The sequence below is a fragment of the Apis cerana genome, linkage group LG15 (assembly GCF_029169275.1).
Source record: "Apis cerana isolate GH-2021 linkage group LG15, AcerK_1.0, whole genome shotgun sequence".
NCBI lineage: Eukaryota > Metazoa > Arthropoda > Insecta > Hymenoptera > Apidae > Apis > Apis cerana.
This window is the reverse complement of record NC_083866.1, coordinates 4,940,361-4,954,369: the sequence shown is the minus strand read 5'-3', so window position 1 is coordinate 4,954,369 and position 14,009 is coordinate 4,940,361. Positions and strand designations below refer to the sequence as shown.

The following is a 14,009-nucleotide window of genomic DNA, read 5'->3' as shown; positions in this document are numbered from 1 at the left end:
ATCTGTCGAGTTTGAGAACTGACTAAAGAAATGACGACAATGATTCACTAATTTATAAAATAGTATCGTATCAAAAATTAATCATTAATCGAGATCGTGCATTATCGTTCGAACCCAGCTTTAAAAATAGCCACCAACAAATAACCTCCCGACTTTTCTCTCGCTGATATACAAAACACAAGTCTTCGATCGAGCCTGGCCAATCGACGTCTCTCCAACAGCCTAGTTTCGCTTTCTTCTTCTTCCTCCTCTTCTTCTTCTGATTCACCGGCACCGGTTCCTCTCGACTATTTGTTTCGTTTCAATCCCCCTTCTTCTCTTCCTTTTCTTGTCTCACGCGGCTCGTCCTTGGCTTCGTTCGCCCACGTATAGACAAAATTCGACGCCCGGCTGATGCAACCCGCCTAAACCACGCCGAAACGTTTCTAGAAGAAACAAGTCCAACTTCCCAGTTCACGACGCGGTACGAAACAGGCCTGTTCTCTCCTCACCCGTTTCCACCCGCCTCGTTTCTTGCTTTCGAGAAACGAACTTGCGTTCGTTTAATCGATCAAATTGTTAATAATCGGCGACCATGGATGGATATCGATTCTTTTTTTAAACTTCTGAAATAAGGGTAAAGGAATTTTTTTTCTTTTGATTCTCTTCGTTGACCAGGATCGAACCAATCGATTAATTAAAAAGTTCGATCGGCGAAGATGGAATCGGAGTTGCTGCGCGGTGTGCGGTGAATCGATCCGAGCGAAGGTGTTACGGGATCGGTTTTTCTTTTCCGTTCTGTCGGTGCAGGGGAGAGACCGGCTGCGGAGACCGCCCGAGGACGTTGTTTCGTCGAAGTTTACACCGACTTCCGGAGATACTTTGGAGAGTTGAATCGATGGTGCGCGTTGCGGGAGGGAATGAGAAGTGCCCGCGCGAGAAAACATCGGTGAAGTTGTAATAAGAGGAATTGAAAGGTGAGTCTGTTTGCAGAATAGATATTTCTTAACGTCTTTAAGAGGAGAATTGTTCCAGAAGAAACTTCGGAGGAACTGATTTCTTTTCGAGTCTCTTTTTTTTCGCGTTTGACTGACAAATTTTGCGTAACGATGAATTTTTTCCTTTTTGTTGATTCTCTCCGTTCTTTAAATTTTCTTTATACGAGAGAGAAGAATTGAATTATTTGAATATATATATATATACGTGCATGTTGCGTGTACAAGAAGGATCTTCCTTTTTAAAAATAAATTCATTCATTCTGGAAAATGATCTCCGTTTTCTCGACACGGAACGAAACCACGGAGCTCATTATACTCGCAGATTCGTTCGATTGGTAGACACGTATTCCGGTAGGAAACGCTCGGATATTAGCCATTAGCCGATTTGAGGCCACGCCGATTATTACTTACGTGGTTTTCTATTGCGAACAATCTCGCAAGAAGAACGCGTAAGAAGCGACACCCTACGTCTTCTCTCGAAAGCACAACAGAAGCTTTTGTTCTCATCTATACGTTTATATTTAGATCATATTGTACAGGAAATATCTTAACCCGCACAAGTGCGTATGCACTGGTTCCAAAAATATACAATATCGTTACACGTGTTTTGAGGAAATATTTTGTGAAAAATCGTACGAGAGAATTTACATGGAAATTCAGTTCATATTTCATATATATATATATATACGAATAACTTATTTGTTATTTCGTTTCGCAATAACGGTTTTTATTGTTTAAAAAAGAAAATGGGGCGTATTGGAAAAATTATAACGTTTCGAACATTTCGTTTTCAATACGGCATTTGCTATTAATTTTAATTTTTCGATGACGCGTGCAAATTGTATATATATATATATATATATATATATATATGACATTTGAAGTAAGCTTGATTCTAAAAAAAAAAAAAGGAAAGAGTTATATTATTTAATTCTCTTATGAAAACGCTGCTGAATATTAATTACCGATATAATCTAATTCCAATTGATATTATTCACATTCTACGAATAAAACTTATTCTTCGAAACGTCGCCCATTTAATTAAATTACTCCCCATCGGAAATTTCCCATCGGAAATTTTATAACGCTCGGACAACTCGCTAATTAATTTTAATATTTTAACATTATTTTCAACCTCGTCAATTAATAATCGATACGTGTAAAAAAAAAAAATTCTTCGCTCCGAAACAAAATAACAAAATAGAAAGATCCAATAACCAAAAAAAAATATATACAATTTCTCGCTCACCGATTTCTCCTCTCCTTTCCTCCTCGCGAAAACGAAAGAAACAAAAATCTGGAAAGAGAGACGCTTAAAAGGAGACGAGCAACAAGAAAATACATAAACGTTGAATTCTTCGCTCGCGATCGAGGATAAAATTCCTCGAGAAATCGAAAAATAAATCACGGAGGCGGGATTCGCTTAAGGGAAGACGAAGAGCGAGCGAAGATCGAGGTTCAAGATCGGCGCCAAGTAGATCTGCGTGTCGAGTGTAAAAATAGTCGAGCCGGGTCGAGCCCTCACCTTGTCCTCGCTTGTCTGCCTCTTGCCGAGACGCTCTTGGCCTCCTCCTCCTCCTTCTCCTCCTCGAGGAGGGAACAGGTTTGCGAGGAAACCGAAAATCTGCCGCTCCCCCGGGAGGGGGGCGATCGGGGAATCGACGACGAAAAGCGCAGTTTGGTCGTAGCTGTCGAGTGGCCGAGTGGCTCGATCGAGAGATTCGGATCGGTTCGAGGAAGATGTTTGAACGCATCTCCTCGCCTGCTGTTGATCCTCACCGGCGATATAAACGCTCTCCTTGTAAATTATTCCCACCCCTTGAAAACTGGTTTACCTCCTTTGGATATTATCTTTGAAATTCGGGGGAATTCAAGGGGAGAAGGGGGGTCACGCTCGCTTTCGTAGCCGCGCGCATCTCTAACATGGGATTAATAAATATTTAGGATATGCAGGGTATTTTTTATTTCTTTTTTTGAGTTGAAAATTATTGAACGACGAAACGAATTTCTTTTAAATTGTGTTCAAAAATTCGATCTTTGCGTAAATTTATTTTTTTATTTATCGTCATTCCCACGATTTTCTGTATATATACAGAGACAGTTGGCTACGAAAAAATGTTGTGAATATGCGAAAAGATGCAGAATATTCAAAGTACTTTTTAATGACCAAATTCTGTGGAATTATTAAATTTTAAGGATATAAAAAAGTTAATCGGCAAAGTTTCTTTTAATAATCGCTCTTATCTGTTCCTTTAACATTTAAACTTAATGTATCGGAGCATCGACGGTTATTAATGTATCAACTTCCCCTTAATATGCTTTTTCTGTTCCTTTTTTTTTTTTTTTTTACCAGAGATCGTAAAGATTAGAAAGATTCGAGATCGTAAAGATTTCTTGCTCGGATTTAGTTAGGAGAGAAACAGACTCTTTAATATCCCTCTACTTTTCAAAGAGCAGCTTTCTTTCGGGGAGGCACGAGGGAGGCAGAGAAGAGCGCCTTTCCTCGAAACTTTTCCCGATTATCGCTTATAAAAACGCAGAAGCAACGAGCATCTGACGCCATCATCGACTCCCTAATGCGCCGTTCTCATCCTCGACTTTCTTCTTTCCTGTTTCTTTCTCTCTCTTTCCCTATCCTTCGACGAGAAGGAACCTATTTGATTAGCATTAAAAAAAATTCCACTGTACAAAAATTCCTGGTATCATATCCCAAAGCTACACAGTTGGAATTATACCAAACGATTTTCTTATCTTCGTGCTTTTATTTTCTCTGACAGAAAGAGAATTCTTGTCCAAGGAAATTGCTCGAGCTCGCTCGCCAAATCGTGCTATGTGTTTGCCTTTTCATTTCGTAATGTGGCGAGGTGGAAGAAAATTGAAGGGAGCCGTATAGATAGGAAACGTGAAATTTGGCCTTTTGTGTTGCGCAAAAATGACGATTTGTTGTTGGGATCTCGCGCGGAATCTCTTTTCAAAAATCTATTTCTTTTATGATCCCTCCTTGAATCTGAACTATTGTAAAAAAGGAAAGGAAAATAGGTAGAAAATCGGGAATAAATAGAAAAATAGAATAGAATTTACGAGAGTAATCCGTTCTCCAAAATGGCGATTCGCGGCTTAGGATCTTTGCGCAAATTCACGATCTTCCTCGAAATATCGAAACCGAAGAGAAATGGAAAAGAAAGAAAAAAACTCTGTTTCCTCCTCGTCGCGAAAATAGAAATAATAGAAGAGCGATGATTGTAAAACCCTGTTAAACCTTGCAGCCTGTAAAAGTCTTCCTCGTAGTAATTTCTTTCGAAAAAATCTTCGCAAAAAGCGGAAGAAAGGCTTTGGCCCAGTTTCCGCCCAGTTTCTTTCGTTTCTTTCATCGGTGATTAATCGTCGTAAACTGGCGTATCATACTTACTTAATTCCTGCTAAATCGCGCCCCACGTGACTTCTTACAAAGCCTCGTAACGTTTCCTCACAGATCCTTAATTGGAGCATAAGTTCCCAAGATCTTGCAAAAAGTCCACACCTGTTTCTTATCCTTTCGAAAACCGTCTCAACTTTTGCAAAAATTCTACTTCTCGACTTCTCGAGATCGAGTGGTTAAGCGAAGGAACGATTGTTTATTAGAAAAAAAGAAAAAAGACAAATTGAGGTAACGTGTTTCCAAGTTACAGTTAGTTTCGTTTGCTCCACTCTTGACAAATGTTTAGCGAGACTCGTGTTAGCTAGGAATCTTATTGTTAGGAGAGGGTTGAAAACACTTTTACCGTAGACTCGGTTGTTGTCTACTTCTCCCTGGAAACGCTCGACTATACTCGAAATAATTGGAGGATGTAATAATAGACTTTCGTTCAGAAATTCTTTCTGAATCTCCAATTACGCTGCTTGTCTTCGCTTCGTCGAATTATTAGCAGAAGTTTATTAATATTCACAGGGGAGCCTCCTTTATCTACGACAGAATATCGCTTCGTAGACCTGTCGACACGTTTTGCACTAATACACATATCGAACGATATATAATAAATATATTGGAAATGAGAAATGATAATAATAATCTATTTTTCCAACTAATAAGAAAATTCGTCTTCTCTAAATTTTTCGAGTTTTCATAATCGTTCGTTCCATGAATTAAGAAAAAGAGAATCTCGAACTTTGTATCGAAGAAGGAGGAGAGAGAAAAAAAGGAAAGAAGGTAAAAAGCGGAAACAGCAAGCTGCGAGGGGTTTACAGACAAATATTTGCACTTGTAACGGGATATCGAAATCGCAAGTCGAGCGTACGTGCCGCGACTCGTGGATATATCCCGTATCGTAAAACGTGGCGGACATAAGAAATTACGACAACTGTTAAATTCTTCCTTCGTATTATTTCGTGTGTATCGATTCATTCGTTGTACAATGGGCTTCAATTTGTCACCGAAAAAAAAAAAAAAAAGAATTGGTTTTTGATAAATATCGGTTCATCGTACGCAAATAATTGAACAATTCTCGTTGAACAAAGGAAATATAATTTATCGTGAAATATACTTTGCCCGGAATTATTGTGAACGGAATACGTGAATTTTCTCGTTTTATTCTAAACTTGTATCGCGCGATATAACATTAAAATTCGTTGCACATGATAATTACATTATAACACACCCGGTATAAAAATATAATTTAATTTTTCTATGGGATAGAAACGAAACGAAAAATGATGTTTAGAATCACGAGTACGAGAAGAAAATGTTTTTACTGAAAAATGAGAATAATTGATATCGTTATTTATACGATATAGATATTTATGATAATGATAAAATTGGCAAGTAATATAATCACAATAATGATCGTTATTATGCTACAATACAATATACTTTTGTTTGCATATTATTTAATTAAAAAACACGGATATGAAGTAATTTCATTTGTATATGTCCTTCGTACATTTTTCTACGCATTCGTTCCTGTAATTGTTTTATTCAGGAAACGATTCCGGAGAAACCAAAGCAAGCTATGATTTTTCTGTTGTTCTTGCGGTACACGTAAATAGTTTCTTACGTAAACGGAAATACGGTCGGATAAAAATAAAACGTCAGATCGAAATAATGAATGAATATTTGCTTTTCACTCGGTATAAAAGAAAAAAGTATACTTTTTAAACTTGTCTCTGAAACTTTTACAAATAGACGATACGATTTTTTTTTTTTTGATTGCTTTGATCATTTTTTCAAATACAAACTAATCAAGAAGGGGGAAATATTGTGATACGTAAGAAAATTTTCACATGATAATACGAGCTAGCTCTGTTTAATAGAAATGACACAGAATCGAGGTGATACATCTTCTTAAAAATTTCATCCTAAGAAAATTGGAAGAAAAGAAGTGTCTCTTCCTGACGGAATTCCCGACTCTTTCCATTCATCGGTTTTAAACAAAGAGATGGACGTGAATCAAATGAAAACTTGGTCGGGTAAACAAACTTAGAATGCCATCAAGAAAGTTTAATTAAGTTGAAGCGAAAACAAATCCACCGCAAAGTGTGTATATATATATATATATTTCCTGTCTTCTTCCATGAAACGTTTCTCTTCGTTTCTCCCCGCCCGTCATATTTTCATATCTGCTCGATTTCAAATTTAACCCATCATCATGAACCAAGAGAGTCAACTTTCTTCGTTTAACCACGGTTCACGGTTTATTTATCGACGATTCAAACGGTCGAGGAGAGGAAAGGGAAGGAGGTTAACGCGTTAATTAAGAGAAGCTATTCTCTCGAGAGGTCCTCCAATCGAACGCGCAACGAATTCTTCCAATTTCTATAATTTACTCCAAAATTTCATCCCCTTCACACCTCCCTGGTCGGACATCCGCTCGGTTATCCGTGTTTCCCCTCTCTTTCTCTCTCTCTCTCTCTCTCCACTCCGAAATTAACCTTCCACCGAGTAACACAAACACCGAGCAAGACAAACACGGTATTTTCCACGATTTTAGAAAGCATATCGCGTGTGGACACCTGAATTTTCAACCGTTTCCGACCCGCCTCCAATTTTCCCAACTTACTCTCATCTGTTAATTGCGACCCTGTTTCTCTTCTATTTTCATCGCATTAGCCCGCTATAATTGGATTCGCCACGAATTCGCCCGTTATTTCAAGGGTTTCCCCCACCCCGCACGGTTAAACACTGTGTATATGCGTGTGCGCGTGTATCCGCTGTTTATTTATCGAGAAAACGCGAATATCTTTAATGGTTTAATGGCGTTTCAACGGGGATTTTCTAATTTACGACGATGAGGGCTTTCGTAAGGGTGTGCGCCCCATTATAGCGATTCATCGCAAATTCTCCACTCGGCTATCAAACATCCACGCCACTATCAATACCACGTTATTCTAATTAGCATATCCCACGTTCTGTTCTACTCTATTCCAACTCTTCGTCGACAGACCAAGTGGTTCAAGCTACCCAGTTCAATTTAAATGCCTTTCGAAAGCGTCTTGTATGCATATAAAAGTTACACGGATGATTTCGTGGCGAGAAAATTCTATTGGAAACTTGTATCACTTTCCAATCGCGAGATCTCTCGATCTTGCGCGAAAAATTCGAGAACAAGAGTAGAAAATTGATTAAAATATTTCCAAGAATTTCCTAGAATATTCTAGAGTTGAAAGTAAAGTGAACGCTCAGTTTTTCCCAAACTGCGTTTATATTCTTCGAAGAAAGGAAACGAATCGAACACTCATTGTTGATCGGATTATTTGGAATCGAAGGAACGGAAGAACTGCTTAAAATAACTCGAGGACTTGAAATAACGAAACAAAACCACGAGCAATTACACGGGTTTGCGTTGGCACGCGCGACGAGCGCGTGTTGCGCAACCCTCGCTCCTTTTTCTTCGTCTCTTTCCTTCCTTTTCCACGCTCGCGTGATTCCGCTCCGTGATTAGTTTCGCACCTGTTCCCAGCCTGAGCCTTCTTCCCTCCGTTATTACCGACAACCTACTCGATTCCAGTTCACGTGACGCGCGTCCGAGTGTTGGACGATGAACGAATGCGGGATAAATTTTCGCGACCGCGAGGAACGCATCAACGCATTCGATGAAACGAAACACATGGAAACACATGTTGAAATTATCGAGAATATTTTTCTCTCAACTCGATCGTTTCGTTAAATTTATTTATCCGCGTTAAAATTGTTTTATTCCTCTTAACGGAGGAGAGTTTGATCAAATTTCATTCACGTTCCTACGTATTTCGTTCGTATTTTTATCGAATCGATTGATAATTCGCGATAACGCACTTGGAAAATGAACAATAACGTCAGATATCGGAAAGACGGGTGGTGGAATCGAGAGATCGTAACGGAACGGCCGATAATTTCCTTCCCGGCATCCTCCCCTCTGCTATATAAGTGGGATGTTAACTGATCGGAGGAAGAGTTGTAAGAGGTTGTAAGCGGGATGTGGGTCTGCTCTGACTCGACAAATAATTTGATCTGGTGATCTGATGTCTCAAGCTTGTGATAATTTCTGTAAAGGATTAAGATGTCGTAATTTCCGTTCGAATCGCCGGAGGAGTCTGTTGAGTCGCTGCAAAGGTAATGTAGAGACACCGAATTTTTAAAAAAATGTTCGCGAATGTTCCTTAAAAGATTTTACAAAAAAAAAAAAATACTTTCTTAATCGCTTCATCGCGGTAAATAATTGTCGCTCGCTTCGAGTATCGATCGTTCCTCGATACATGATGAGATTCTCGCACGAGGGTTGGTGAAAACGTGGGTTGGTGGAAAAAAGAAGTTGGTGACGAGGCGTCAACCGGTTGAATGGCCGCTGACGAGCAGCATGTAACAAGATTTAACCTGCGTATAAAAGCGTATATTTTACAGCCTCCTGTGTCCACTCTGTGTATTCGCGAGAAGCAATTCTCGGATAAATTTGTTATTCGTGGACAAAGAAAAAAAAAAAAAAAAAGAAAAGAGGGTCTGTTCGAGTTACACGCGACAAGTGAGAAATTTGCCTTGAATTTGATTAACGCGTTCAATTCTGGGTCCGAATTTGAGGGTTTTATCAATCCCTGGATCTAGATATCTCAACGTGACCAGGGTTTGCGGTGTGTCACCTCGCGAAAACTTGGGCGATAACGTCAGAAACTTGGAAACAATCGCTCGTCGACTCCTGGTAACGCCTGTTTCGTTCATTAATCAGAGTGACTGGTGGCTTGGAAACGACATCGCGACAAGGGTAATTATGCGAGAAAATTTTCGCTCAATATCATTATGAGATATCAGTTTTATGAGAAATTGGAAATTGGAATGTTATTCTGTTCGACGTCTTTCCAGTCAATTGCAGTTAATATTTAATCTCCATTCGTGAATATAAAAAGAATATAAAATGATTATTGAAATTTGATGACAATTTTCTAAATTTCCTTCGTGTTTTGCCGACGACTGAAAGAAGAGGAAGAGGAAGAGACGAAAAATGCATCACTGATATCGTGTCAACGGATGTCTTTAATTCCCGATAAATTGCACTGCGATTCCGAAAGGACTTATCCAAACAGCTTACACGCGAAAACTTCTGGAAGAAAGTAGCTCAATTACATAGGGGGAAGTTTTCTTTCCCCCCTTTCTCCCCTTTGCGCAAGATTTTACACCACTTTTCCCCGTGTTTTCGGAAACTTTTCAACGTTAATTCGAAAGTTTAAACCTTTCGAAGATTGAACCGGTACGGGGGTGAATATCGAGCAACGGATAGTCACGTTTGTGTTTCACGGTTAATTGGCTCGAACGTTTTTTTCTTTCTTTCTTTCTTTCTTTTTTCAAACATTTCCTCGACTTCGCAGAAACAGATTTGATTAATTCCGACCCCGTATCCGGAATTTGTAACATTGCCAACAATATCTGTCACACTGTTCCATTTAAACGTGTTCCAGCCGGCAATCCAATTCATGTAATTTCCTAGTTTTTGCGCTCCAACCTTTCGATCCTTGCGTCCAATATCCGTGTGGCTGGCCACCATCTCGTGGCCAGCACCGTCGAGATATTGCGCGCTCAAGGACGTCGGAATCGAGCACTCTAAGAGCTCGAGGGGGACAGAGTTTTAACAGTGAAAAATACCGAGAGGAGGTACTTTGAATGTGATCTTTCGTGAGAATTTTTTTTATTTGGAATGAGAATTTTTCGCGCTACCGAAACGAGCGTACAGGTATATTTAATCTTTTTCTTTTTTTTTTTTTTCGACAAAACGAAATGTTTAACGTACGAATAATTATATATTGTAAATGATACGAGGAGAATGAATAAGGTTACGCGTAATTATGTATCTCTCGTCACAAAATACAATATATTGATACTCTGCAAAACTTCCGTGTGCAATTGTAAAAAAAAAAAAAAAAATAATATATATACGAAACTCATTTTTATCATTAAATGACATTGAATTTTTAAAAAATTCAGACAAGAAAAATTAATCAACGCACTTGTGACGCGCTAAAACGCTTGTCACGAGATAATTGCCACAAAACACTTATCTAAAACGCACACTTGAAACGCGTTATTATATTCCTTTGAAAATTGGACTCGATCTTCTCGCTTATTAATTAACTCGACTTTCGTATTGTCGCGTATCGGGAGAGATCATCAATTGTCTCGAAAGGATTCGAAAAGGTGACAGGAAAGGAGAGGGGGAGAGGAGAATTAATCGATCGCCTCTCGAGAAAAAACTGGAACGAACGAGATTCGGCAGGAATTTCGGATTCGTAGCTCGATTTGCCGATAAAGCTCGACTTATCTCACGCTTCTCCGAAAATTATAGCATCGGTGCACCGAGCTTCTCCGTCCGTGTCTGATTAGATCTGGCCACAGGGCTGGCTATTTCATGTGGAACCTCGCTAATTTCGGGGTTAATGCCGCGTGCAACGTTCGATCCGTCCTGATGGAGGGGGAGGGGTTCGTGCTCACGCGATAACGTTTTTCGTTTCCACGTTTTTGAAGGTGGCTCGTCTAAAGAAGAGTTGTCTTCCCTTTTCACGATAGTACAGTCTTTGTGCGTGTTCACGATTGTTCCATTTGTTTTCGAAAGTTTTGAAATTTTGAAGGAGAAGCGCGATGGAACGACAGGCGATAAAGAGGAGGAGATTCGTAGATAAATATATACGGATACGTTTTTTCCACCGCGTTTAAACAGTAAATTATAAAATAATTTCATTAAATATCGCATTAACACGGTTGATGAATCGCTGTTACTTTCAACTCGTGTTCAATTCGATTAAAAAATAAAGCGAAAAATGTACATATTTATTTATTAAACTAAATAAAATTTATAAATCATAATTGAACCGGCGGTGACGTGCATTAAATTAATTTATTGAATTTTATTTACTTTGCACCGAAGGTATAAGGTAAATATTTTTACCGATAATGTAATTCATTATATATCACCGATATATAACGGTAAAAAATAATTGAATTGATTAAATATTCTTCTCGTTCGCGTTTCGTCGTGTTGTGCTCTTACGATTGTTTTTTTTATTAAATTCTAGAATTTTATTACTAGTAGTATCACTACTAGTAGTATCATATTCATACTCGTATTTATTCGTGTTAAATAATTATTGAATCACGAGATTTAAATTAAATGCGCGCAGAATATCACGAGAATTAATCCTGTTTGTTATCTCTCTCTCTCTATATATATATATATATTTCTGTCTCGATTCGTTCCAAGTTTCGAGTTTCGAATAATAATAGTAAAAGTTGATTTTATAATATTTGGGAAATGGAAGAAAGGAGAGGGTTAAAAGAGACTTCCTTGACCGATTTTTGATCCTCTGATAGAGTTAGCAGATGGGTTTCGGTGGATGGGGGCTCGTGAACGCGCCATTACCATGTAATCGTTACGTAAGGTGACGGAAAGAAGTCGGAGATTGCTTTCTTCAACGGAACGGATCATTTCACTTTGATCCCTTTGCGAGATCCTCCCGCTATTCGACCAATTTTCCTCGACTTTATCCCCCTCCACGAAAATATTGAAAATCGATCAAAAATTACGGAGCTAATATCATCCCCAATATCTTTCGATATATCGGGAAACATTGAAATCGCATCTCCACCGTTTCAAATTGTTATTATTAATTAATATATCCATCGATCGTTCTTCAATAATCTATGTACTCTTTTCTTTTTTCAAAATTTCACTTCTGTAACTCGACTATTTAAATAAAATCCAATATTTTTTATCCACACTGTAAATAGACATCGATTATCTTTCATACACATGCCGAGATATTTACATTTCATCTATCGCATGCACGCGATTTACACTTTATTTATCACGTTAACGTACACGTGAAATACACAGAGTGAAATAAAATCGCTTAATATTCGTTCAGGTGTTCCCTTGGTGGTGTCTGAAATGTAGATGAACCGCCTTAAAGATCCAGTTCAAACAAGCCCGGCCGGAATTAGCACGTTAAACGAAAGTCTTGGAAACTTTCGACCATTCGGTATATATCCGAATGGACGAGGCTGGCCCCTTAGTCCAATTTAGAATCCCCCCCTGTCGAGGAGATGGATACGCGTCGATCGAGATGTACGTAAGAAGCTTCCATCTCGAACGATAATTAACCGTCCATTGTTTCTTGCTAATAACCGGAGGAAGAAGAAAAAAAAAAAAAGAAAACAAGACCGTGTTGTTCGCCAATTGCGGATTACGTCATTGGTGTGTTTCACCTTTGTGGCTGTGATAATTATTTCGAGGTAAAAATATGGTTTGTTCTTTTTTTCCCGAGTGTAATTGCGATTACGGAATTGATCGAAAAAAAGAATCGAATTTCTGTGAAATATTTTGATACATTTGTGTTTTTTTTCTTTTTTGATTTTCTTTTTTTTGAACACTTGTTAAATATTCGTTTGCTCAAATTTAGGGAATCTTTTCAATCGCGATTTCCAAGAGATCAGTTGCAGTTTTATTTTTATAAAAATTTATTTTGATGCATGAAAAAATTATGACCTAAAAAAGAAAAAAAATATTAAAAATTCATTGCAACATCAAAGATATTTTATATTCGTTGCGACAGATTTTCAATACTTCATAATCCATTGTAATAATAGTTTTAACCTCGTATCTATGTGTGTATAATTCTCATCTAAAAATAAAATTGATTTACCACTTCCAACTTCCGAATTCAAATTTAGAAAAAAAAAAAGAAGGAGAAGATAAAAATTCTGATACGTTATGGAATAAAATATAAATCGGCAGGGATCATCACCGAAACGTATTTCATCCAGTCCAGTTTCGCCATTTTTATATTTCTCCGCGGTCGGGTTGAAGGCGCCTCGAGTGCTCGGCGTGTACAAGCCGCGGCCCATTTTTATCAATCCGGACGATTTACTCCCGAAATAACTGTGTAATGCAGAAAAATGCTCTTCGAGGAGGATCTCGCAGGAGAATCGCGTTGAAACACGTCGCTCGAGCATCCGTCGGAGCCTTCCTCCGCATCCTTCCTTCCATCTAACCCCCTCTCGCCCCTCGCCCCCTCGAGAGATAACGAGCTCCGCACATCCTTCCAACGCGAATTTTCGCGAAAATTGCGATGGTTCCACGGCCTTCAACCTGACCATTTGTTTCGTTCGTTGATCCATCAGATTTTTCTTCCTCCCTTTAACCCCCTTTCGGAGGATTACGGCCACCGATTTCGGTGGAAGTAGCAGGTTGTACGCCATCCTGTAATAATGGGGTAGTTTTCGATGAAAAGTCCCAGCGGAATAAGAGAGAATAAGATTCGACGAGAGGTGTTCTTCTTTCCTCATCCTATGCTCGTATAAAATGTAAAATATTTATTTATTAAATTTCGATCTCAGATCTGTTCTTTTCGATGATGTATAATATAATTCCATTTCGAATTCGAATTTATTTAAACGTAATTTTTTTCGATGAAAATTTCTCCTTTCCAATCAAGTCAAATTTTTACGCAAAAATTTCGTTTTACGCCGTCATGTGTTGCTGATCGGAACGAGGAGGACATTTGTACCTTTGTCGCCAGTAATTTATTAATCTTGGTCGAGAA

At 38.5% G+C, this 14,009-nt stretch overlaps 1 protein-coding gene across 1 annotated transcript in view; it reads left to right on the top strand.

Annotated features, from left to right (window-relative positions):
• Positions 1-541: 541 nt before the first annotated feature.
• LOC107996301 (sodium-coupled monocarboxylate transporter 1) overlaps positions 542-14,009 on the top strand; it is a 46,443-nt gene continuing 32,975 nt past the window's right edge. Inside the window, exon 1 of the mRNA XM_028665974.2 lies at positions 542-956. The gene's annotated coding sequence lies outside the window, so the exon portion shown is untranslated. The remainder of the gene's footprint in view (positions 957-14,009) is intronic.